This window comes from Panthera onca, chromosome A3 (assembly GCF_046562875.1).
Source record: "Panthera onca isolate mPanOnc1 chromosome A3, mPanOnc1 haplotype 2, whole genome shotgun sequence".
NCBI lineage: Eukaryota > Metazoa > Chordata > Mammalia > Carnivora > Felidae > Panthera > Panthera onca.
In genome coordinates, this window is record NC_138341.1 from 85,046,952 (window position 1) to 85,074,218 (window position 27,267).

At 46.4% G+C, this 27,267-nt stretch overlaps 2 protein-coding genes across 5 annotated transcripts in view; one reads left to right on the top strand and one right to left on the bottom strand.

Moving 5' to 3' along the window:
• LOC132663584 (uncharacterized) overlaps positions 1–4,678 on the bottom strand; it is a 30,267-nt gene extending 25,589 nt beyond the window's left edge. For 3 of the 4 annotated variants that reach the window (XR_013554598.2, XR_013554599.2, XM_081795309.1), the window contains exons 1-2: positions 4,009–4,678; positions 3,718–3,897 (exon numbers count right to left, since the gene is read on the bottom strand). The gene's annotated coding sequence lies outside the window, so the exon portion shown is untranslated. The remainder of the gene's footprint in view (positions 1–3,717; positions 3,898–4,008) is intronic. The other variant, XM_078444340.2, reaches the window with a different exon arrangement.
• GPR45 (G protein-coupled receptor 45) overlaps positions 1–27,267 on the top strand; it is an 82,582-nt gene that overhangs the window by 18,894 nt on the left and 36,421 nt on the right. The gene's annotated exons all lie outside the window — the stretch shown is intronic.

The following is a 27,267-nucleotide window of genomic DNA, read 5'->3' on the forward strand; positions in this document are numbered from 1 at the left end:
GTGGGGTAGCCTTGGGTGACTGTGTCCCTCCACCAAATTCACTGTTGCTCCCATGACAGCCTTCCTTACCATTTTCTTCCCCCCTTAAGTTCCAGTATCTACTTTCTCCTCCCTTCTGCTATTCTGCCTGTAAGTGGGAACTAGAGGTCTATGATTTCTGGGCTTCTGAACCTTCCCCGTGTGGTTTCCCTATATCTGTGCATATCATTGGAAAGAGGCCTTTTCCTAACCTCTCCTGACATGACCCTAACTTGAGGCCATGTATTTTCTGCTTGGGATGCTGATACGACCTTCAATTTCAGACTGGTCCCCAGGAGTGCAGGGATTTCTGCCAGTTTTTGTTCACCTCACTGTCATAACCCCAGTGCCTAGAAAAGCACCAGGCACATAGAAGGTGCTCAAAAAATATTCAGATAATTCTTGAATGAATGAAGATAAATGAACACTACATCTCTCACAGAATTTGTTTGCCTTTGTTTATCTAAATGAGAAAAGAATGCTGTGCTCTTCAATGGGAGAAAGGGGAAAATAACTAAGAAGGGTGCTATCTCGGACATGGAGAGTCTTTTCTAATTTTTTAAATTGTGGCAGAATAGGGGTGCCTGGGTGGCTCAGTCAGGTTAAGCACCTGACTTCAGTTCAGGTCATGATCTCACAGTTCATGAGTTCGAGCCCCGCACAGGGATCTCTGCTGTCAGTGTAGAGCCTGCTTCAGATCCTCTGTCCCCCCACCCCCTCTCTCTGCCCCTCCCCTGCTTGTTTTCTCTCTCAAAAATAAATAAATATTAAAAAAATATTTTAAGGGGCGCCTGGGTGGCTAAGTTGGTTGAGCATCCGACTTCAGCTCAGGTCATGATCTCATGGTTCATGAGTTTGAGCCCTGCATCGGGCTCTGTACTGATAGCTCAGAGCCTGGATCCTGCCTCGGATTCTGTGTCTCCCTCTCCCTCTGCCCCTCCCCTGCTCATTCTCTGTCTCTCTCTGTCTCTCAAAAACAAATAAATGTTAAAAATTTTTCTTTAATGTATTAAAAAAAATAAATTGTGGCAAAACATAAAATTTAGCACAAAACACCAAAGATAAAATTTAGCAGTCTAACTGTTTTGAAGTCTACAGTTCAGTGGCACTGAGTACACTCACATTGTTGTGCAACCATCATCACCATCCATCACTAGGACTATTGTATCTTCTCGGCCTGAACCTGTACCTATTAAACACCAATTCCCCATTCTACAGCCTTTGCCAACCATCATTTAACTTTTTTGCCTCAATGAACTAGATCTCAGGGATCTTCAGGGATCTCATAGGTAAATTCAGACGATCTTTTTTCTTTTGTCTGACTTATTTCACTTAGCATAATGCCCCCAAGGTTCACCCATGTTGTAGCACGTGTCAGAACCCCCCTTCCTTTTTCAGGCCGAGTAATATTCTGTTGTATGGATATGCCACATTTTGCTTGTCTGCTCATGCACCAGTGGACACTTGGCTTCTTCCACCTTTGGGCTACTGTGAATAATGCTGCCATGAATGTGGGTTTCTGCTCTCAAATTTTGGGGATCTCTACCTACAAGTGGAATTGCCAAATCATATGATAATTCTAGGTTTAACTCTTTGCAGAACCACCGTACGGCTTTCCACAGCGGCTGTACCTTTTCATGTCCCATCAGCCATGCACAAGCTTCCATTCTCTCCAAATCCTTCCCAAAACTTGCTCTGTTCATTCTCTCTTTCTTTCTCTTTCCTCCTTTCCCTTCCTTCCTTCTACCTTCCTTCCCTTCCTTCCCTCCCTTCTTTCCTTTCTTCTTTCTTTTCTTTTTCTTTCTTTCTTGATCATAGCCATCCTAATGGGTGTGAAGTGGCATCTCATTGTGGTTTTTATTTTCATGTTGCTAATGGTTAGTGACGTTGAGCACATTTTCATAGGTTTGTTGTCCATTTGTGTACCTTCTTTAGAGAAATGTCTATTCAAGTCCATGGCCTATTTTTGAATCAGGTTGCTTGTTTTTATGGTTGAGTTGTGGGAGTTCTTTACATATTCAAGATATTAATTCCTCGTTTGATATATGTTTTACAAACGTTTTCCATCGGTGGCCTTTTCACTCTGTTGATAGGGTCCTTTGATGCACAAAAGTTTTAAATTTTGATGAAGTCCAATCTATCTGTTTTTCTTTTGTTGCTTGTGTGAAATCTTGAGATTTGGGGGAGCATCACTACTATGTGGAAATACGACCTCTTTTCTCAATGAGATGACACTCTTTTGTGCCCCTCCCCCCCCCCCCAGCACTCTTTACCCACTTAGCAGAGCCTGGGGGACACAGTGTTGTGTAAATTCTCTTTACCACTCTTGTATCCCACCAGACTACAGAATTCCTGATGGTAGGATGTTTCTATTCATCCTGGAACCAAGTAAAGTACTACACAGCACAGTGAGGGGCTGAAAGAATGTTGGATAAGTAAATATCGAGGTAACTGAATAAATGGCTGTAGGAAGGAAGAAATTGGCTTCTCAGCAGGACTACAGAGCCTCAGACCTGACTGTTTTCAAAAGCTCTTTATTTCTTTCCTTTCTTATTGTCCTGGGAGGTTGCTTCTCAGTGGGACCTGGCTTTTATACAATTGTTTGCAGCATAACAATACTGTTATATAGCTGTAAGGCAATGGCCTAATTTCCCTCCTTCGTTAATGAAAGAGACATGTCTTCTGTGGGAAATCGGTGATTTATTGAGTGACCGAAGACTCTTTCTGTTCCTAATAGAAACTGGTGTAGATAAGCTACTTGCTGAAGGTGAGGAAGGAACATGACCAGCTATTTTTGACTAGGAAATTAATTTCATCGCCCCTGGTGTGTCCTTGCTAATTTGGAGCTGGGTTCATCCTGATGTTCTCCCTCAGATGGACAGCCCTCCTCGGGACATCCAATCCAAACACCTTTTTAATGAACTTTGTGCATGTAACTCTCCCGTGTGCCCCCAAGGCCCTTGGAACACAAATTCAATATAAAAATCAAAATTGGGAGAATTCATTCCAAATTAAAAGAAAACCCACCGAATGAAGCATGAATAGTTGTTAATTATCCTTTTCTAATTTTTTATTCCTTTTAGGATTGCTGATGCCATTCTCAGATAAGGGGGTATAAGCAGGCACCCAAGCTTGGGAAATTAGTAGGAGAAAAACACGGAATTAAGAAAATTCTCTCAATTAGCTTTTTATGCAAATTGGAAAAAGGCTATCATTATAAATTATTATTATTGGGTTTTGTTTTTTTTTTTTTTTTCAGCGAAACATCCCAGTCAAGCTTAGGCCTTTCTTGTCCTGCTGGAGCACGTTTGAAAAGTCATGACATTCTAGAAAGAGCAGGGCTTTGAACTCAGACCATTATGTAACCAGTTTTAGCCTCTATTTGCTCATCTGTAGAAGAGGGAAAAAACGGAAAGTGCCTTACAGAGCTGCTAGAAGACTAAATGAAACAGCATGTGTAAAACACGTAGCATGTTCTCAGTAAATAACCCCTTCCGTCCCCCTCCTACTGTATGAGACATTTGCTGTGGACAGAGCAGTTTCAAGGGTGGAGTTACTTGTTAGGAGGTTACTAATTTAAACAACAGACTACTGGTAGACCACATGGCCAAGACCCTGTGGACAGAAAAACCACTTCTGCTTTTTGTACGACATCATCTGCTTTCTCCACGTCTTTTTTCCTCAAACACTCACGTGCACCTTGAGAAAGGAGCCGGTGGCAGGGCAGGACTGAAAACCAGGCTTGTTTGCCCTTGGAAGCTCGGCCCGATTTGTAGTTCGCCTTTTCTTCCATGACTTATTTCCAAATGTCACAGCGTGAGGGGCCGTTTTTCGATGCACTGGAAGCCGAACACTGACACCGGTTCTGCCTCCCGGAGGCTAAGGGGAAGCAGAGTATTTATGGGATTTTACGAGGGGGGGCGGGGAGCTGGAAGGTGGATGGAGGTGATTGGAAGTTGGGAAGTGGGGAGGTACAGGGGAGGCCCTCACCGTTTCTGCGCAGGCGCCGCCCGGCGACCCAGGCTTTTATTTCCTATGTGCCAAGGGTGGAGGCGCTGGCGTGACCGTGGTGGGGAGGTCTCGCCTGTGAGGTCGCAGAGGTTACTTTTGTTCCCTCTCGGTCCATTCTTCGCAGCTGCCAGACTTCTTCCCGGTTGGTTCCTGTCTTCCTTGGTCTTGTGACCATCGGTCAAGTTTCTGCAAAACAGGCTCCTAAGTCAATTAGGTGGAACAGAGTGTGCTTGGGGTCCAACGGTCAGGCGCGTGTTCATGTGTCGGTTTCACAGATCGTCCCCAGATCCCGGGGTCGGTCTGGGAGAGCTGTTGTAGCCACATTGGTCAGTGCCTGTATTCCCCGTGTTACTCTGAGCTCCAAGGAGTTTCCGTGGGTTTCTTTGAGGGCTGCGTCCCAGCGCCCAGGGCGCCACCAAGAGAGCCCTCGCCAGTCACAACTGGCCACTGACCTGCTTCCAGGAAATAACGTTTTTGCCTCATCTGATTCGATATAATCTCCTCTTTCTCAAGTTCCCAATCTGAGAAGAGAGTGAGACAAGGCCTGGCACGTTTGGTCACTTAGTTTTTCTCTTGCCTTTCAGTTGGTCAGGAAGTGAATGGAGTGGCTTCCTCTGGGTGCTGTTTCCACCCCCCATGAAAGGGCAGCGGCTCGTGGCAACATCTGTGGGAGGAACTTTGCAGACTTAAAGGATTTATGGGAAATTACAAACAGACTGGCCCGTGGAGCCCAGAGGCAAGTGAGGATAATTGGAATCCTGTTCACCGAAGAGATATGAGGCGCTTCCATATTTGTTAATCACAAATTTCTCCATTTTTATTCCCCACAGAGCAATCTGTCTCCATAGATATTTATAGTTCAGACTCCCAGAGGGTGCTAGCCTCCCATCCTTGCTGCTGGGTAGTTTTCTTCTGCTGACGGAACAGACTAGAGGTGCTAACCCCTGTCCGGAGGGCTCTCATTAAAGAGGCCAGACAGTCCACCTGCCTGTTAGGTGGCCCAGAGCCACCTGGGGCTTCCAGGAGGAGGGGAAGCATCTAGTCTCCATGTTGGAAAAAGCAAATTCGTAGCAGAGACGTTTTCCCGGTCTGCTCTCCTCACTTTGGAAGAAGTTTGGCAACCCAGGTTAGTGTCTTTTTTAAAACGATGCCGTCCCCACTGTTAAAACCCCCAATTCAACTAAGTGAAAGTTAAAATATCTTATTGGCTTTCTGGAACAATTCATGAAGAGGGCAGCATTCCACCCAGCAGACAGAAAGAAGATCTGAGGGCCTCTACAGTTTGAAGGACGTTTACAGGCAGAAGGGGGCAGCAACAAGGAAGTTATGCAGCAAAAAAACAGATTGGCTGTGCCAAGTCATTTTCCTGTAGGGGACAACTGTGGTCTATCAGGCAGATAACCTCACCAGTGGTGACCAGATGATTCCCGAAGGACCGGTTTCAGATCACACTTCTGGAAGAGGCTGAGACCATAATGAAGGTAAATCCTGGTTTGGTGACGTGGAGCTTAGCATGAGTGACTCCATTTGGGGCCTGTTGTCTTCTTTTTAACGCCAGGTTGGAACTCTTCCCCCTACTTTGGGATGACCAGAGGTGGTTCACTTACAACCAGGAAGCCCTCCTCTAGCTTGTTGCCCTGCATTTCTTCAGGGCTTGTTGCCCTGCATTTCTTCACGGGTGCTTACCCATGGTCGAAGTGACGGCTCACTTGGCTTAACCTTTTCCCCCTGAACTCATTCTGTTCTTGCCCTGAACACTCGGCGTACTCTGAGACAGTGTTAGCCCTCTGGGGACACTCTTCAGAGGTCATAATTGCCACCTCCAAGGAACTGCAGCTGTAGAAGGAGAGACAGCAGAAAGCAAAGGGACTCAGAACTGTGTGGAGGGGGTTGCCTTTGAGGTGTTGTTGGGCCACTCTGGGAGGAGAGGGTGGGGCCCTAAACAATGTGGAGGTGATGGGGGTGGGGTGGGGTGGGTCGTGGAAAGGCACACAGGGCCCAACAGAGCCATTGAGGGAGCAGGGGAGAGCAGGCAGGAAAGAATGTTTCTAGTAGGTACGAGAATGTTTGCAAAGTCCTGGGAGTAGCAGTGGGCTCCGCAAGGCTGGAGGCCCAGATGGGTAGGGGGAGTGATGGGCGTCCGGACGGCAGAGGTTAGGGATGAGGACTGGCAGCCTGCAACGCTTGCAAGGCACCCTCAGTACTTGACCGTGAAGGCAGTAGATTTCATTGCACACTTGCTTTTTTAATTTCAAAAATGTACTATGGAAATGTTAAAACACATGAAAAATAGAATAGTATAACGAACCGTCCTCATACCCGTTGCTGACATTGAACTGTATCAATATATAGCCAGTCTTGCCTCGTTGATATTTTTCCAGTGCCCCCTCCCCCACCCCCCCGGATTATTTTGAACCAAACCCCAGATATATCGTTTGAGTCAGTATTCAGTATGTATCTCTAAGAGAAAAGACTCTTTTTGAACATGCCATCATACCATTATTACAATTGAAAAATTAACACGAACTCCAAATATCATCGAATATTCAGCCAGGTTTCAAATTTCCCCAACTGCCTCAGAGACATCTTTTAACAGCGGTGTGTTGGGTCCAAACAGAATCTACCCATGGCACTTAGTTGATATGCCCTTGGGTCTCGTTAAATCAGTAAGAGTTGCTCCTCTCTCGTCTTGGCACCCCCCACCCCCCCACCCTGGTGCTCATTTGTCGAGAACAGGTGATTTGTCCTGCATAATGGGTTTGGTCATTGAGGGGATTTGAGCGGAGGTGAGTCATGGCCCGGGTGCCTACCCACATGAAACACACACATACACAGCGACCCCCAAAATATGGCTCCTTGACATACTGCATATTTCAAGCATAAATTAAGTTGAGAAATGACGTGTACAAGGGCTGTCTGACCTTTCCCTGAAACAGGTCATAAAACCCTCATGTGAGAAGTGCCCTCCCTATGCTCAGAGAAAAAGAGCATCTTATCTTGGACAGCCCCAGGAATCGGAATGAACGGGCCTTGCTAAGTGTCCCCCAGTTTAGCACACTTGGCTCATACCCTTCATCCGATCATATTTTTTTCCCTGACCTTCCACTCTTCGTTAAACCCAGCATAAAAACACTCAGAGTTAACCATTTCTTTGGGTCTTCTTTTCCCTGTGAAAGCTCCGTGTCATGTAAAACTTAGGGTAAATAAATTTGTATGCTCGCCTCTTGTCAACCTGTCTTTCGTTTTAGGAGTCCCAGTCAAGAGCTTAGAAGGGTTGGGAAAAAAAAAAAAAAAATATTTCCCACCCCTACAAGACACAGATGAAATGACTTAGAAGGGAAGCTTATTTATTTTCCACGTAGATGTGGAAGCATTAGCAGTTTAGCTCCATTGTGTTGGGACACAGGCTCCTTCTCCTTTGTTCGGTCATCTACGTGATCCACGATGGCTCACCACCAAAGTCCACCTGGCTCCAGTGAAATAGGAGACAGCATACCTCTTTCCTGAAGGCCATGACCCCAGGGTTCCCAGATCCCTTTTGCTCACATCTTTTTGGCTAGACCTGAGTCCCATGGCTGTACCTCACTGCAGGGAAAATGGGAAATGTTGTCTCGTGCCCAGCTAACACTCTGCAGACAAAAAAAATGGGGCAATGGATAGGGTGAAGGGAATCTTTGCCGTGGAAAGTGTGGTTCGGTTTGAGGCATATTGAGTTTTGGGTGCCCGTGGATGAATGCCAGGGGACATACCTGCTACCCAGAAGAGAGGTTTCAGGGGAGAATGAGACTTAGGATTCGTGATTTTCATTAGGAAGCCATAGGCCCTTGAGCGAGGGAGGAACCCAACAGACCCAGCCATTTGGGAGGGCAAACATTGCATGTCATTTGCAGGATCAGTCGGAGAAAAACGAGGCCGAGAGTGGGTCGCATGGGAGCTGTTACAATGATCTAGAAGACTTTGCAAGGGGATAGTCACAGAACTCAGAAAGTGATTACACGGGATGGAGGAGGCAGGGAGAGAGCCAAAGATGAATCAAGGTGACAAGTCGAAGTGGCAGAGAGAGTAAAGATGCCATCGTACAGAGAAGACAGAAAGAGGGACAGATCTCTGATAGGGTGAGTGGATGAGAGGAGAAAGAAGAGCTTGCTTTTAGGCATTTTAATATTTTAATATGAGATGCCCAGGGCCATCCAGGTGGCAATGGAATGGAGGGTAGTCCAGGGCCCAGACTTGGTTTATCAGAGCTCAGAGTTCAAATTTGGATTCTGCTACTCCTAAGTCTTGTGACAAAGATCAAGTAGTGTAAAAACTTGCACTTTAGTGTCCTCAAAAATGGGGCGCCTGGGTGGCTCAGTCGGTTGAGTGTCCGACTTCGGCTCAGGTCATGATCTCACAGTTCGTGAGTTTGAGCCCCACGTCAGGCTCTGTGCTGACAGCTCGGAGCCTGGAGCCTGCTTCGGATTCTGGGTCTCCCTGTCTCTCTGCCCCTCCCCCGCTCATGCTCTGTCTCTGTCTCTCTCAAAAATAAACATTCAAAAAAAAATTTAAAAATAAAATAAGTAAAACGAACAAGAGGACTTATAAGAATTGCATAAATATATGTAAAACATGCACATAGGAAATGCTTGATATCTGTTTGATTTTATTATTACAAGGGATTGGAAAATGCAAGCTGGGGGTCGCCTCGGTGGCTCAAGTCGGTTAAAGTGTCCAACTCTTGATTTCGGCTCTGGTCAGGATCTCACGGTTGGTGAGTTTGAGCTCCACATCAGGCTCTGCTTGGGATTCTGTCTCCCTCTCTCTCTGCCGCCCTCCTTGGTCTCTCTCTCTCTATCTCTTTCTAAATAAATAAATAACAACTTACAAAAGAAAATGCAAGCCGGAAGCTCCGATAGGAGTTAGGGGTAAAGATTTGGGAATCCTTGCAACGAGGTGGGAATGTGTAAGATCCCCAGGGGAGAAGCGGGAAAGTGTAAGCACACGCGTGGAGAACATGCACGTGGGGAGAGGGAGCCCTCCCCTGACCCCACCGCACGCCCGTGCAGCTGTGGTCTCTGCACCATAGATATCACTTTCTCAGGTCTTACCATCCTTGTCACTTTTCATTAGTTAGCTGACTGTTCCATTAAAAGTCTGTTTCCCATCATCCTCTGTGAGGGTAGACCCCATGCTGCACCCTAGCACCTAATAACAGAGCCCAGCACAAAGTAGGTGCTCAGTAATTACTTGTTGTTTAAAGGAGTCCTGCGCGGGAGTAAGATCTGTTGGGGGAGGAGTCTGCAAATATTTGTGTTGCCATGGAAGAGCGCTTGATGGAGAAGAAAACGCTACAAAGGGGTTGAAGGAAGGGTCAAGTTTAACTTGGCTTCTTACGATTTACAGCAGCCATCCTCTCCCCTTAGGCTTATTAAATGGCAGACCGGTTTTAGTGAGAATGAAGCTTTAAAATGCAGTCAGCCAAGCAGATCTAATCACATAAAGCAAGTGAAAAATAAACAGCCAATGTCTGGAATGGCTAATCAGAAGCCGGAAAAAAAAAAAAAAAAAAAATGAACGTATGCGATTTCCTCCGAGGTCTGCCAGTCACCTTCTGGGTGCATTTCCATGAAGCTTCATGGGGACATCCAACGATTCTGAGTACGTATTTATTTGTGAGGGACTGCCGACTGTTTTATGAACATAATAAATGATTCTCAGGGCAGAGAAACAATCCTATCTCTCTTCCAAGAAGGAAAAAGGCACGGCTGGGCACTTGGTGCCCTCCTCCAAATAATCCATCATTGTCATGACAAATCCAGTGTCAGACTCTACAATGTGACTGTATAAAAGTCTTTCAGTCTATCATAGAATGGGAGCAGGAGCAGCCCTTGGAGACCATCCAGTCCAAGCTCATGACCTCATTTTAATGATGAAGAAACCAAGGCCTTGGAGGGAACCAGCACGTCAGAGAATGTTTTCACTGGGCACCTACTATGTGCTTCCCCATATGTCTTTCATTGAAGCCTCATAAATATTTTCTATAGCTTATTGGAAGCGTGATATGTACATCTTACTCAGCGAGGGCAACTAACTTGCTCAAACCCCCAGTTGGTGGTAGAGGTTTAGCCCTGAGTCCACGCCTGCTGTAGCAGTAAGGTGGGGCAAGGTTATGCTGTGGCTAACAACCCCGTAGAGCAACAAAGCGTTACTGCTGTTCATCCCCCATGTTGGCCATGGACTGGCCAGGGGTCTTCCTTTTATCACGTTTCATCCAGGGATGAATGAGAGACCCAGACTGTGGGAGGCTCCACTGCCAAGGGCCAAGGGGGAAGAAGGAGTATATCAACCCACATTGCCCTTCAAATCAGCCCAGAAGGGTACAACTCACAGTCCGCTGGCCAACACAAGTTGCTTGCCATTCCCAACCTCAAGGGAGCAGAGAAGGCAGTCTTACAGTGCACTGGAGACCCACAGAAAATACCTGGTGAGCTCCACCAATAACCACCACCCATTCTCTGTCCACAAACCCTCTCTGCCCCCCAGGGAAGCACTGAAGGGTTCCCTGGATGGCAGAGCCCCTTCATGGAAGAGTCTTCCCATTCATTTCTTGCACACCTCACTTTCTGCTTCCCCAGGCTGCCTCCCTCCACCTGGCTAAGAAGGAGCAAGATGTTCATTCTTTCTTCTGTGGCGGTTTAAGTATGTTGGCAAACATTACCAGACCCCAGGGCAGGAAGATGATAGGCAAAGAGAACCAAAATTACAGACTGTAAGATGTAAGAAAACAGGGTTTCGGTTTCCTCAGATCCTAATGTTAATGTTTACTTTTCTGCATGATATGCGGCAGTGGAAGAACATTATTTTCTAGTCTATTTCTTTTTCCTTGCCTCCAAAATGCAGATAAAACTTTTATATTACTTTAATTTGAAACTAATTTAAGGAAGCAAAGGGACTTCCCCAGTAGCATTTTATAAATCTCTGTTTGGGAGGGTGTGTGTGTGTGTGTGTGTGCGCGCGCACGCGTGCGTGTGTTTGTGTGTGTGTGTGTGTGTGTGTGTGTGTGTTATGATGGAAACATTTCAAACATACACAAAAGTAGAGACAATAGCATTGTGGTTGTTTAAAAACAGGTCCTCAAGTCATTTGACATTCCTCTCACTATCTGTGTCCCTCTCCTGTGTACCCGGCTGGACATTTGTGATTTCCCCTACTGAAGAGTGTGATGGAAATAATGCTGTGTGACTCAAGCTAGACTAGAGAAGGCAGTACACAGTCAGCGTGGGGGTCTGTCTTGGGGCATGCACCTTGGGAGCCCTGGCTACTGTAAAAGGAATCTTAAGAGCTGTTGTAGAGGAGAGGAAAAATTAGTTTTCCCTCTACCCATCTAAGGTTCATTGGTTGGCGTCCTGTAAATTAGGCAGATTAACAAGAGCAAACAGAAGTTTATTAACATGTACAGCACACACACACATACACACACACACACGGAACAACTCTGTGATGAGTTGCTCAAAGGGTCGTTGAACTTGGACTTATATAGCATCCTAGTAAAGACCTATAATATTATAGAAAACTGACAAGACAAAGGAAAAGGATTTTGAACTTCTGAGGGCAGCAAATTGTGGAAAAGCAGATATATGAGGACACCAATGGTAAATAAGGGCTACTTTTAGCAAAGTTTATGTAGGGGCCCCTGGGTGGCTCAGTTGGTTGGGCCAGTGACTTCGGCTCAGGTCATGATCTTGCAGTTTGTGAGTTCAAGCCCCGCATCGTGCTCTGTGCTGACAGCTCGGAGCCTGGAGCCTACTTCAGATTCTATGTCTCCCCCTCTCTCTACCCCTACCCTGCTCACGCTCTGTGTCTCTCTGTCTCTCAATAATAAATAAATGTTTAAAAAAAGTTTATGTAGATTTCTCTCGTGCCATCTTTGAACCAATAAGGATCTAGAGCTGCCTCTGGTGATTACCTTCTGTCCTTCCTGTGAGAGAGCAGAGAAGGAAACGCCGTTACAAATTTCTGTCCTGCCTTTAGGGAAAGAGGAGGAGGGCAGAGAGCTTTTTTTTTTTTTTTTTGTATCTGCTTTTTCTTCATTGCTTTCAGCTCAAAATAAATTCTCATGCAGAGTGGCATATTTTGGGGTGGCATAGTTTGCTATTGCTTCACTGTCATAGGAGAATCATACACACAGAGAAACAGAGAGAGAGAGAGAGACAGAGAGACAGAAAGACAGAGTAGACAGAAGAACCCAAGGAGCTCCAGATGTTGGAGTCTTCCCAGCCCATGTACCAGGCAGGCACATTAGTGAACCTTGAGCTGTTTCCATCACGGCCGCCATCTGATAACTGTAATTGTATGAGAGACCCAAAGCAAGCCTCATCTTAGCTGAGCGCATTCAACCCTGAGCACCTTGAAAGAGAATAGTAAGCGTTGTTGTCCTAAGCCTCTAAATCTTGTGGATTTATGGATAACCACAACACGTATAACAAACCCCACGTATAACGACATCACTCACCTTCAACAATTACCAACTCCTGGCCAGGTTTGTTACAATCTAGACCCCCACCCGGTTGCCCCACTTCCAAATATTTAGAAGCAGACCCCCTGTGTCTCATCACAGTCTTTCATCTCTAAATAGTCCAGCATTTCTTGAAAAAGATAAAGACTCTACCAACAGTTGTGGGTTGAAATGTGTCCTCCAAAAATATGGGTTGAAGTCCTAACCCCAGTGCCTGTGAACATGATCTTACTTGGAAATAAGGTCTTTGCGGATATAATCAAGGTCAGATGAGGTATCCCTGGATTAGGGTGGCGTTGATCCTCTGACTGATGTCCTTATAAGCAGAGAGAAAATTTGGACACAGAGGCACACAGGCACAGAGCGAGAATGCCACATGATGGTGGAGGCAGCAATCGGAATGAGGTGTATACACGCCAAGGAACGCCGAGGATTACCAACGAGCACCAGAGGCTGGGAAAGAGGCACAGAAACAGATTTTTCCTCAGGACTCCAGAAGGCGCCAATGCTGGCGACAGCTTGATTTCAGACTTCCAGCCCCCGGAACCGTGAGAGACTACATTTCTGTTGTTTTGAGACACCCAGTTTGTGGGAACTTGTTCGGGCAGCCCTAGGAAATGAGCACCCCATCCAAGAAGCACTTTATTTTAAGATGAAAATTAGTTATTTCTTTTCCTCTCATGCATTAGCTCTCATCTTTCCGGAGCTTGTTGAAGCTTCTGGTCGTGTGTGGAGTTATGATTTTGTACTTCATAAATATAGACAGACCACCCTGGGTCTGTCATTCCAGTGTCCTTTTACCCTCAGATTACATAACCTCCTGTAAGCAGTTGTGGCCTGGACCCAGTCGTGAGAACTCAGACGCCGTCATGTGTTCTGGAACAGGAAGTTGTACTTGTAGGGAAAGAGCCTATGAGCTTTGGCCCCAGTCAGACTGGGATTCCCTCTCGTGCTATGAGGCTTCAGCAGGTGCGTGTGGCTTCCAGAAAGTTTATTCTCATTCTGAGCCTTGTTCACCCGGTAGTAAAAAAAAATAAATAAATTTAAAAAAAATAAAAATTAACCCTTTAGATTCCAATTCCAAGCTATTACCATGCAAATAAATGGAAAGGTTGAACAAGCAAGCTGGCCCCACACCCGGCACATGGAAGTCTCGTTTCTGCTTTGAGTAACCAAAGTGGGAAGAGAGCCCAGGGTGCTGAGTCTCCTGGTTTCCTCAAAGTGTTTCAACAGCTGCCAAGTCTGTGCTCTGAAAGCACGAGATGGTTCCCGTCTTCTCCAACTTCAGGAAGAAAATGGACTGGCTTGAGAAGCTGCCCCTTGACCGGTGGTGGGCAGAATCCCCGGGGCCTGATGTGGTGTGGTTTTAGGGGGATTAGGAAGGGATTCTAAACAAAGGTCCTGAAATTCCAGCGCAGGGAAGTTACTCCTTTTATTCTGAGCTGTGCACTTGAGTCTTCCAAAGTGTAAGTGGTACCTCAGTAAGTCCCCACCACCCTAGAGAGAATTAATTTGCTACACCACTCTCCTCTAAGACTGGAGGGCCCCTCATGGTATAAAGGGCACCGAGGGAGCCGGAAGGAAGGGTCACTTCAGACAGGCACGTCCCCAGAGGCTTTCCTGTCCTCTGTGGTGGGCGGGGGCTTGGCTGGAGCCCAAAACGGACAGAATGGGTGGCTGGAATGGAGGTGCACAGCCTCCGCACCCCACACATGCAAAGGGTGGTTCTTCCTGCTGGCTCTTCCGTGCAAGGCACTCCATCTGCTCGACCCCGGGGTTCCTCACGCGTTAACTGAGGGTGTCAGGCTAGATAAACCGAGACCCTTCAGGCTGTGGCGTCCTTGACATCACTAACTAGAGCTCTAACCATGCTTTTTCAGCTTGGTGTTGGCCTCTCTGTTACTTGTGTGCTTGGCTTCAAGGAAGACAAAACTGAGCCAAAGGTGGTTTTAGCAATACAGACACTTGATTAATGCAGGAACAAAAGGTCCAAGGCTCGACTGGCCACTTATTAGCAACCCCCAGAACATCACATCCCTCTTCTCCTGAGTGCTTCTCTGATTTTCCAGTCCTGTGTAGCCACAAGAGCACAAAGTAGCTTCATTCCTGCCTTTCCTGCCCTGGATGTTGATAGGAAGGCATATATCTTTCTCCACAAGCACCCCAGCCAATTCGCCTTATATCACATTGGCCAGGACTGGGTCATGTGTCCCCCAGACCAGGGTCCAGCTCACTTCCCAGATGCCCAGGTATGTCTGGACCAAACCTGAGCTCCGCCGCCAGAAGAACAGACACCTGGTGAGGACACTCCAGCTCAACTGGGTCGTACCCATGGCTTCTCTGAGACAGAATCACTGCCTGAACAAGAGCATCATTCTTGTGGAAAAGAAAATTCACTTTAGGATAACCTTTTACAAAACCACTCTGGGGAATTTCACTGGCAAATGTGGGGCTTGCCTCCGTTTTACTCCCTCTTCAAACAAGGGCCACTTCATCGGGGGACCTTTCCGATAGAGCCGTGGGTTCGCTCAGGACAGTGGTCTTCACCGGACCTCGAAGGTGGATCTGGTGAGAGCCACTGCCCGGAGCTTTGCTGCAGGTGAGCGAGACAGAGAAAGCAGCAGACATGTCTCCATAGAAACTTCCAGAGACTCAGCACACCAGCTGCCCTGAAAAAAAAAAAAAAAAAAGGATTTGCTGTGGCCCCTCCAACCCCCAGGCTGCTGACAGAAAGCTTCTTCCTGTTTCCGCCATATTCTCTCAGAGGCCTCAGCTGCTCTTTTTGATTTTTCCCGAACAAAATAATTTCCCCATCACTAGCCTAGCGTTGACTCTAGAACCCAGGCAAAAGACGTGAGAAAGAGGAAGTGAAGGGGATGTGTTTCATGACATCCTAGTAGACAGAAGAGACATGGATGGATAACAGAAGTTGGGGGATGACAACAATCTATTAAAAAATTGTAGAGTGACAGCAAAGGGATCTGCCCAAGGCAGCCTGCTGTGTGGCCCAACCCTGGATGAGGTCGCCAATAACCCTGGCTCTGGCATTTATTGCTTGTGTGAATTGGGCAACTTAGCCTAATTTCTCTGAGCCTCAGTTTGCTCATCTGTAAAATGGAGCTAACAGCACTTTTTATGTAGGGCTGTTATGAAGATTACAGATAATGCAAAAGCCCTGGGCATGTGCTATACCAAAATAAAGGACACATTTCCATCTTGAGAGTCGGTATACTGGACCAGAAAGAGCGCAGCTTTAGGGGAAGAGAGACCCCTACGTTACATCCTGTTCTGCTGCTTCCCTTGTGGTCACTCAACAAATGTCTCTGAGAATCTTGGAATGCTGTCTCCCTTGAGAGGATTAGGGAGAATGGTATTAAAGTATTCAGAGTGGGCCAGGCAGATAATTCGTTCTTTGTAAGTGGTGCTTGCGGTCGGTTGCTTTTTAAAATTATTATTATTGCCGAATTTTGCGTTAAAATGTGCTCAATTCTTGGAGCACATGGGTGGCTCAGTCGGTTAAGCGTCCGACTTCGGCTCAGGTCATGATCTCGCGGTTTGTGAATTCAAGCCCCGCGTCGGGCTCTGTGCTGGCAGCTCAGAGCCTGGAGCCTGCTTCAGATTCTGTGTCTCACTCTCTCTGTGCCCCTCCCCCACTCACACTCTGTGTGTGTGTGTGTCTCTCTCTCTCTCAATAATAAATAAGCATTAAAAAAATAACATAAAATAAAATCTTTAAAAATTTGTTTAAAAAAATAAAAATAAAATAAAATAAAATAAAATAAAATAAAAGGCAGTCAAGTCCTTAACCTGATCTTTGGTATCACGTTCACCACTGTGCATAAAAAACCTCCTGGTATATAATCAATGCTCCCAAAGTATTTCTAAATGAATGAATGAATGAATGAACAATCGCTGAGATGAAATGTACAAAGCCCCCCCCTTGCCAAGGGCCCGGAAGCAGCGGGCTCTCAATCAATGGCCACTCCCTTCCCCTGGGTGAGGCCACAAAATTTAAGGTGGCCAAAACAAAAACCATGCAAAATGTTTTGGGGAATCCAAATGTAAAAAGTCAGCAATGAGCAAAATATCAAAATGTTTAAATAAAGACAGGATCCTTGACAGTGTTGAGTCATATTGGAGCCTGAGGCAAAAGGACGAATCAGTCATTCTGATCCCGACTTTAGACATGAAGGCCTCAATCTCTTCCCCACAGTCCCCCCCCCCCCTCCTTCCCAGGTCTTCTGGGGTTCTGGTGGGTCCCTCCCCCACATTGGAAACAATTGTTGCTCTTTTTAAAAAAGACAATGCCCTGACTTACTCCTGGGGAGCAAACAGCGTGTCAGGGGGCGGGGCCTGAGTATCTGTATTTTTTTAATTCCTCAGATGGTTCTATTGTGCAGCCTGTGCTGGTAATCACTGTTACCACCAGAGCCTGGGGGGTTCCCTGGAAAGCCAGTCATCCCTCCTCTGGGGGCTCTCCTAGCAGAGAAAGGAGGAAGCAAGTAATTATAGTCTTATTTTTTCTGTGCTGACGTTGGAGAGAAGCCAAAATGCTAGGCGTCTTTCTGCCAATCCGAGATTCACTGGTTCCTGGAGAGCCTCGTTGCCGAAGCAGGCTGCCTGCCGGCTCATCCCCAGCTCCCTCTGCTGCCCACCTGGACAGTCCAGAGTCTCGCTTCTCAAATAGCAGGTCATTAAGATCGCTGGGTTTCAGTGGCCCCTTCTCTCCCAGAGACAGCATACCTCCCTAGTAAGGTGTTTGGGAGAAACAAATTCCCTGCTAACAGCATTCCTAGTGCCCGGTACCTGCTAAGTCCTCCACAGTTGGGGCTGTCATTCAATGCTAATTTTTATCAGAGTGATGGTGTAGATGAAGGAATATGTGCATTCCTTTAGATAAGTCAACAAATTCTGCAGAAGCATTTGTTATATGCTTGTGGATAGATTGACTGTGTTGTCCTCTGGGAAGCTGTGTTTATCTGGCCAGTCAATAAATACTTATTATTCCCACACTTCCAGCCAGACACTATTTTAGGCATGAGGGAAAATGGTGGGCAGTAAAAGATGAAGCCCCACCCCTTTCAGTGCCTGTGGAGAGACAGAGAATAAGTCAAAGAACAAACAAATGTATGATGTAGGGTTAAGTAGAGGTGTGTGCTTTAAGGAAAAAGGCAGCAGAGTAGAAGGAGAGAGAGTTCTTTTCACCAGGGTGTGAGGGATGTGACATTTGAGCCGAGCTGTGAATAAGTGAACCATGGCATCATTTGGAGAAACTTCCCGGCAGGGAATGACAATGCAAAGGCCCTGGGGTAGAAACACTCTTGGCTGTTCTAGGAACCATAGGCTCACAGGGCGGCAGAGAAGTGAGGGGAAGCCGGGCTGAATATGACAGTGACGTTGGGCTCTTGATGTTTATTCTAAGCATGGTTGGAAGCCTTGGAAGATTTTGAAGGAGGTCGAGGTAGCACAAAATGTTCTAGAGATAAAAAGGCCTAATAAAGCCTTGTGAACTGAGTTTGTGTCTGTGCGTGTGAGGGGAGGATTCTGTAGAGGTCCCTGCAGAAGGTCACAGGGGTCTGCCTAAGCCACAGAAAGCTTCTGTGGGTCCCATTTGCATCCTCCAGTCCCAGAAGGCAAACAGCTTCCTAGAACACTTTCCTGAACTCTGTAGGATCCGTGAGAGCACGGCTCACTGCTGTTAAGAACCGGGTTCGGGAGCAGCTCTCGGTGCCCTGAGGCAGGCCACCAACCAACGAGAGGCATCCCATGGGCCTCTTGGGGCCTTGAGCAAGCTGTAGCCAACACTTGCCTTTCCCCCAGCGATTCTTTTCACAGCAACCAGGTGAATGGCTGGGAATTCAGCTTTTCCATTTTCTCTGTTACAAGAAAGACAAGAAGGCCAGAGGAGTTAGAGACAGAATTTCTAAACCAATGGATTATTGAAATGACCTCAGTGTTCAAGGTATTCCCTTCTTCAAGGTTGCCTAAGCTTCAGGTCAGGGATGTCCCTCTCTTCTGTCAGTGGTGGACAGCGACTGAATACCTACCCCCTGTGGCTGGGGGGGCCTCCCGTCCTGTGTTGATTCTGGATTTTTGTTTTTTTGCTTTTCCTGAAATAGCGGCTCACTTTTCTGATATTTGCCAGTCTGCATGCTCTGAAGGCATACATAGGCCAGGATAGCTGCAGGTGCCAGGGAAGCAGGGTGAGAGTCTCCAGAAGCTTGCCGCATGTGGGCCCAGGAAAGAGGGCTGGCATCTGGGGCAGAGGAGACACAAAATCACTTCACAGATACATCAGACTATGGTCCAAAAGTGTGTGTTCCCCCACAGCCCAAATTCATATGTTGAAATCCTAGCCCCCAATATGATGGTATCAGAAGATGGGCCCTTTAGGAGACGATTAGGTCATGAAGAATCCTCAAGAATGGGATTAGTCACTTTCAAATTTGGTTAAGTGTCCAGCTTCAGCTCAGGTCATGATCTCACAGTTCGTGAGTTTGAGCCCCGCGTCGGGCTCTGTGCTCACAGCTCAGAGCCTGAAGCCTGCTTCAGGTTTTGTGTCTCTCTCTCTCTCTGCCCCATCCCCATTCATGCTCTGTCTCTCTCTGTCTTAAAAATAAATAAAACATTAAAAAATTAAAAAAAAAGAGAGAGAGAGAACCCCCGACCGCTGTCTCCCCGTCTTTCTACTACATGAGGATTAAGGAAAAGTCTCTAACCTGGAAGGAGACTCCCAACATCCGGCTATGCTGAGACCTGATCTCAGACTTGCAGGCTCCATAACAGGGAGGAAGAAATTTCTATCGTTCGTAACCCACCCAGTTCGTGGTACTTTGTTACCGCAGCTCAGAGGGGCTGAGACACGGGTTCAGCTTCCACTCTGTGTGAGACTATCCCAGGGCCATGGAGTGTAGGGAACTAGTCTGGCAGAGGTCCCTGCCTCTGGGGTACTTCTCCGCCAGGGGGAGACTCTTCGCCAAGCCCAGCGCCCATCCCTTCCTTCCCTGAGAGAGAGAGAGAGAGAGCGAGAGAGCTCAGAGATGTTTCACCAACAGCTTTGGCTGCAGCCTCTTCCTACATCTTTACCAAGTCAGTTCCAAGGCCTCTAATGATAAAATCACCCTCCGGCATTCATTCCATACATACGCAACAGGTGTCTGCTTTATCCTGGGCACTGGCAGGGGCAGAAAGTTTATTGCTCTTTTCTTTGATTTTCTAAAATGTTAGCATTCGATCTATGTTGGATTTGTAGTTTTCTTGGGTTTTCTGGCTGTGTAAGAACCACAACACAAGTAGTTCACTCCAACATCAATATTGGTGCTCATTTAAATAAGTTCTAATTAAAGTAACTTAGGCCAAGGGGGTTCTGTACCTTCCTCTCGTCTAACGCTGTCTGAACTTGAAGAAAGGGCTTGAGGGAAACTGCAGACCGAAAGGGGATCTGGGCCAGATTTCTCACCCGGGGCACCTTTATGGCCCTTCAAGCAGACCTTGTGGTGAGACCCTATCTCAGCAAAGGCATAGACAACTTCAGTCTTGTGTGATGCACAGTAATGTGGACACCTCCATCCTTGTCTCCTTTCCTTTTCTTCCCTTCCTTTCTCTTCCCTTCCCTTCCCATCCCTCCCCTTTCCTTCCTTTCTCTTCCCTTTCCATTTCTTTCCTTTCCTTTCGCTCACTGAAGGGGCTTCCTCCAAGGGTCTTAAGTGACAAGGGCCAAGCCCCTTATAGCTCTGTCCCCAGAGCTCTTAACCTCAGGTTTTATGCACAGTTACTATTTAATGAGCACATGAAAACTGAATTTCACACACTTTTGTTTATTTGTTCTTAGCAGCCTTAAAAGAACTCAGCCTTCGGGGATGCTGCTGGAAAAGTAACCATTTGCTCTTTGAAGTGACATCATCTTTGCTTTTTTGTACCAGTAGGTGTGTTTTCCCCCATCTCTTCCATTTTGGTCTATTTGGCCTCAAATCTTCTTATCGGGGAAATCAGTCAGAGGTTGCCTTTTCTAATCTTCCTCATTCTGGTTGATTTCGCTATTTATTGGACCATCTTTATTTCTTCCTAAAGTATTCAGATTTAATTACATGTTTTTCTGCTGCCTTTGGTTCAAGTGTGCTAATTATGCAGTATTTAGTCTGTCTCAAGTTTATTATTAGACTTTGCATTGTCCCTGCATTTGCGAAATTGCAGAGAATTTGTATTTTTAGGGCTCTTTCCATTCATGGTTGTTACTACTTGAGGAAACTAATATATACATATGAGATATATATATCAAGTATATCTCATATGTATATATAAGACCACGCTTAATATTTCCAGTTTCAAGGGTAGCATTCTACTGAGTGAATCAAAGTTGGTTAATTCTGTTGGCCAGCTTATGAGCATTGCTTTAGTAAAGTCAACTCAGTGCTACAGCTTTTCCTTAGAATGAATGCTGGAAAAATCAGGGGAACTGAGATACTGAAATGTTGTTTCGTTGTTGGCTTTTGGTAACTTCCATGTGGCTCCTGCTTTAGAATTTTGCCTTGAAGATGAATGTAAAGTTATCTACGTGTATAGCTGAGGGCTTACTTCAAAATCCTACTGTGGGTTTCCGGAATAAGGAGGCAGTTGGCCATCAGGTGTGGCAGTGCCCCATCTCTTCCGCATCAAGGGAGCCCCAGCTGCCTGCCTCTCCCCTCTTTTTGGCCATTAAACACCTTATTGGCAGCTGTACCATGGAATGGTGAGAGCTATGACTACATCACTGCTGTTCCTACTTGGCTAATGCATTCAGTCATTCACACACTCAGTTGACAGATACTTGTCCTCATTAAATGCATGGTAGAGGAGCAGAAAAAGTACTCAAGATAAAAACAAATGAAAACAGGGGCACCTGGGTGGCCCAGTCGGTTGGGCGTCCGACTTCGGCTCAGGTCGTGATCTCGCGGTCCGTGGGTTCAAGCCCCGCGTCGGGCTCTGTGCTGACAGCTCAGAGCCCGGAGCCTGCTCCGGGTTCTGTGTCTCTCTCTCTCTCTGCCCCTCCCTGCCTCATGCTCTGTCTCTCTCACTCTCAAAAATGAATAAATGTTAAAAAAAAATGTTTTTTAAAACAAAAAAACCAAAACAAACGAAAATACACTATGTCAAGTGGTGCACCAGATTGGCACATCATTTCGGAATTCTTCACGCCGTGCTCCTCTTAGAATTGCACATCACACTTTGCCACTGACAGTGAAGGTTCTCTGACTGAAGGTAGATACCTTTCTCTCGATGTTGGCTTGGTCACGTGACTCACTTTGGCCGATGGGATATTTGTGGCCATGTTGTAAGCAGAGCCTGAAATCTGCCTGTGGGGTTTTGGCCTGCTTCTTCTGCTTCTGCCGTTGCCAGGAGCACATGCCCTGAAGTAGTTTCTGGACCCAGAATAATGAGACACTGCAGAGCTGGCTTGAACCCAACCCACAGCCTGGAGGCAAGCCCAGAAGACTAAAGACGAAGCAGAGGCACTCAGCTGAGCCCCGCTGAGAGCCACCAATCCAGCAGGCCTGCAGATCTGTGCGCATGAGAAGAAACGTTTGCTACAGGAAGTGACTTGAGTTTGAAGGGAGATTTGTTACAAAGCAGTATCACTGAAAGAGCTGACTGACAGAAGTGGTGGTAAAGGCTAAAAGAAAAACAGAGCAGCATAAGGGACAGAAAGTACCCATGCAAGAAAAGAGGAGTAACATTTTCTTTGGGACAGCAGTGCCGACTCTCTGGATATGGTGACATTTGAGCAGGAACTTGCAGCACTCACATTTATGGAGCAGTTATGTGAGCCAGACATTGAGTTGTCTCACTTATTATTGTTCACACATCTTCTGGGGCGGGTACGGCTGAAGCTATCATTTTTTTAAGATAAGGGAACTGAGACACAGAGAGATTTTGGGACTTGCCCAAGGTCTCACACTTAGTAAGTGGGAGGTTTGAGATTCTCTTTTATGTCAACTGCATCTTGATCTATCGTAACACAATCTGGCACTAACCACCTGGAGTTAGCACAGACCTCAGAAGTTCAAGGGCACGGCCCCAACAACACTACCCTTATTTTAGATGCCAGCCACACTTTGGGTTATACAAACTGACTGGCTATACATCCAGGGGTTTTCATGACCCCCTCCAGGTTCAGTAATTTGCTAGAGTGACTCACTGAACTCAGGCAAGTGTTGCACTATGATTACAGTTTATTGTAAAGGATATAAGTGGGGCAGAGCATACAAATAAAGGGACACATACTAGGCGCATTCTGAGGGATACAGAGCTTCTGAACTCTCTCCCTTTGGTGTCAGGACACATCATCCTACCAGCACATCAGTGTGTTCACCAATTAGGAATCCTTGATGTCCGTGCACTTTTTCTCAGGGGCTCGTAGGTAGGCATAGTTGACAGAATCATTGACCATGTCATTGAAGTCAATTTGCATCGCCCCTTTCCTTCCTGAATGCCAGCTGGCTGAAAGTTCCAACCCTTTCATCACAGGTTGGTCCTTCTGGTGACCGGCACCCATCCTGGTCTCATTAGCCTAACAAAGACGCTCCCATCAGAAATTCCAAGGGGGATTAAAGCTCTCTGCCAGGAACATGTGAATGAAAAAAAGTAATAACTGAAGCTCCCTGGACAGATTCAAGAGCAGAATCGACTCAGCAAAAGAAAGACTTCACGAGTTGGAGGAAAAACCTGAAGAAGTCACCGGGGAAGCACAACTGGGAGATGATGAAATGGAATATAAGATGTTAGGAGACCAGAGAATAAAGAGATCTCCCCTCAAATGTCTAACTAAGGTGGCAGAAAGGAAAAAACAGAGAATGAGAGAGAAGGAACATTCGGTGACATAAATTCTTGAGAATTTCTAGAAATGATGGGAGAACTAGCTTCCTCAGTCTCAGAAAGCCCAACTAATGTCAAGTAGGATATTTAAAATGACAACTGGGGGCACCTGGGGGGCTCCGTCGGTTAAGCAACTGACTTCAGCTCAGGTCACAATCTCATGGTTTGTGGGTTCTAGCCCCACATCAGGCTCTGTGCTGACAGCTCAGAGCCTGGAGCCTGCTTCAGATTCTGTATCTCCCTCTCTCTCTGCTTCTTCCCCTCCTCGTGCTCTGTCTCTCTCATCTCTCAAAAATAAATAAACATTTTTAAAAAATTAAAAAAAAAAAAGACCACTGTATCTGGTCATAACAGAGAAATCCCAAAGATAAAAGATCTTAAAATCTTTTAAGAGCATGTGACTCTTGATCTCGGGGTTGTGAGTTCAAGGCCCATGTGGGGTGTAGAGCTTACTTAAAAGAAAAAAAAAAAAAAAACTTGGCACCTGCGTGGCTCAGTTGGTTAAGCATCAACCCTTGATTTCAGCTCAAGTCATGATCTCAGGGTCCTGGGATTGAGCCCCACATCAGGCTCTGCACTGACAGCTCAGAGCCTGCTTGGATTCTCTCTCTCCCCCCTCTGTCTTTCTCCTACTCACACACTCTCTCTCTCTCTCAAAATAAATAAATAAACTCTTAAAAAAATAATGATATCTACAATTTTCCGTAGGCTGGTATTCTGTAGTATTTTTTTTTTAAATAACGTAACACACGCCCATGGAAGAAAATGAAGAAATTACCAAAAAGCACCAAAGCAAAATTTAACCATTCATAACTAAAGGGTTAACTACCCTTCGGGATCATGACTACCTTCGTGTTGTGGTACCAGCAGAATACCCAGGCAGGCATTTAAAGTGTGGGGCGAGTGTAGATGCTGATTAATTTTTGATGGTTGACTGAGCATTTGTTTAATCTTTGGTTGAGATGTGTGCACTTCATGCCGAAGACGGAAAATGCATGAAACGATGTTCTCAGCACTTTTCCTGCATGCTATATACCTACTGCAGTGAACCGGGGCTCACAAGGCAAATGTTAGTCATGAATGTATTAACCTCGTTTCCTTGGGAACCACTGAGCAGAGGGGAGAATGCTGGTCACATTTAGCAGCCTGCCATGTGTAAGGCAATTAGTTCCAGAATTTGTCAGATGACAGTTCTATTTTTGAGCACTTTCTTATCAATTAGGAGAAAAAATATCTGACAGGCAGGGATTTCTCAGCAGTTTGGGGGGCGAGTTAGTTTATAAGCAACAGGAAGGCGAGTTTAAACTGCCTCGTACCAAGATCGTTACCGTTTGTTCCTCTCTGTGGAAAGTCTTGATGGATGGGCTCAGGCTTAAGAGACACACAAGGAGTGAGAGGCTGATGTTCTGCTTGTGCTCTTCGGAATAAGATCGTGGCAGACATCCGGCTTCGTCCTCAGAGTCGGCGCACACAGTGCCTCATCATTTCGCCCTGGAAAGCACCGGTGGTGCGGATCGTGGGACAGTTCTTTGCTGTGAATCATGTAGGTTTGGGAAAGCTTTGAGCAAGCATCATAAAAGCAACCAGATCGATGCAGCCATTTATGGAGTACTGTGAGCCAGGCTGCGCGCTAAACCATCGGCCAATCACCCCAACGAGGGTCAGAAGGTGGCAGATTGGCCTGTCGTATGAGCGCTGTAAAGAGAAACAACGGAAGCTATAAAGAATTCACGATCTAGGAGTTCCATTTATGTATGTATCGTATATCTCGTACTTTCTTCCTATTTATATTATGATGTTTTGTTATCTTACAAGACTCTCCTGGCGGGAGAGGGCTGCCTCTCCCAGGGCCAGCCAATTCTTGGAGATGGCAAAGGGCCAGGCAGGAGCCGACCCTTGATATGCAAGCTGACCAGTCCAGAGCTGGACGTCCTCCATCTGGCCCCACACAGCCCGGGGCTGCGTGAATCGTCCCAGGGCTAGGTGTCAGGGACTAGAAACCACCCCGATAGCCCACAGTCTGCCAAAAGTATTCAAACTAGCCATTCTACGATGTTCACCCAGCCCTGCTTGTCCTTCCTGTGGAAACGCCAATAAGGGTTGTGTCCTAAACCTTCGCTCCTGTCTTCTGCCTCCTGACCACCCTGGTGTTTTTCCTGTGAGGCTTTGATTGGTGTGCCTTCCGTCCCTAGGACCTGTGAGTGTAGTAAACTTTGTTCTCCTGAGCCTCCCTGTGTCTCCTCTTGTGGCCACACCTGGATGACTATCTCATAAAAGAATACCCGCTGGGACCCAGCAATTGCACTACTATGTATTTATCCAAGGGATAAAAAAAAGTGCTGATTCGAAGGGACACATGCACCTCAATGTTTAGAGCAGCACTAGCAACAATAGCCAAATTATGGAAAGAGCCCAAATGTCTATCAGCTGATGAATGGAAAAAGAAGATGTGGTATGTATACACACACTCACACACACACACACACACACACACACACACACACACTGGAATATTACTCAGTGTTCACAAAGAATGGCATCTTGCCCTTTGCAACAACGCGGATGGAGCTAGAATGTATTATGCTAAACAAAATAAGTCAGTCAGAGAAAGACAAATACCATATGACCCTACTCATATGTGGAATTTAGGAAACAAAACAGATGAACATAGAGGAAGGGAAAGAAAAATAAAATAAGATAAAAACAGAGAAGGAGGCCAACTATGAGAGACTCTATAAAATATAGAGAACAAACTGAGGGTTGCTGGAGGGGAGGTGAGTGGAGGGTTGGGCTACATGGATGATGGGCATTAAGGAGGACACTTGTTGGGATGAGCACTGGGTGTCATGTAAGGGATGAATCACTAAATTCTACTCCATTATTACACTCTATGTTAATTAACTTGGATTTAAATAAAATTTTATTTTTTTATTTAAAAAAAATTTTTTATGTTTATTTATTTTTGAGAGAGACAGAGATAGAATGTGAGTGGGTTAGGGGCAGAGAGAGAGGGAGACACAGAATCCGAAGCAGGCTCCAGGCTCCCAGCTGTCAGCACAGAGCCCGACACAGGGCTCGAACTCACGGACGGCGAGATCATGACCTGAGCCGAAGTCGGATGTTCAACCGACTGAGCCACCCAGGCGCCCCAACACCCTTCTGGGTTTTTTTTAAGATTTTTTTTTAATCTTTATTTATTTTTGAGAGAGAGACAGAGCAAGAGTGGGGGAGGGGCAGAGAGACAGGGAGTCACAGAATCTGAAGCAGGCTCCAGGCTCCGAGCTGACTGTCAGCACAGAGCCCGACGCGGGGCTCAAACTCACGGGCCGTGAGATCATGACCTGAGCCGAAGTCGGACGCTCAACCAACTGAGCCCCCCAGGTGCCCCAAGCTTTAAATAAAATTTTGAAAAAAACATATGCAACACTGTGGAGAATAGCCATTATCCACAAACTTACCACGTGTATATGCCCATTTTAAATTAAGAAAATTGGGTTGTAAAGAGCTTAAGCCTGCATAGGTTGTTAAGGGGGAGAGTAGAATGTGAGCCTAGGTTCGTCTGTCTGCGGGCCACACTCAATCCCCTGCCCACTCAGTACTCAAAGCACGGGCTCTGACCAGCCACATGGGCTTCCCCTGGGAGCCTGGTGGCAGTGAAGAAACTCAGACCCCACTCCAGACCTAGTGAATGAGATTCTGCCTTGTAACCAGACCCCAGGTGGTTCCAAGGGAAGCTGGAGAGACTCCATTCTCCACCCGCTCGGCCAAGCACCACTGAGGGGAGAAGTGCGAACCACAGGGCATTATGGGAGTGACACAAATGAAGCCGGATAGAGAGAGCCTGGGATTCTAGAGAAAGAAGCTGGTGTTGCGGGCTGGGATGGTCAGGGACA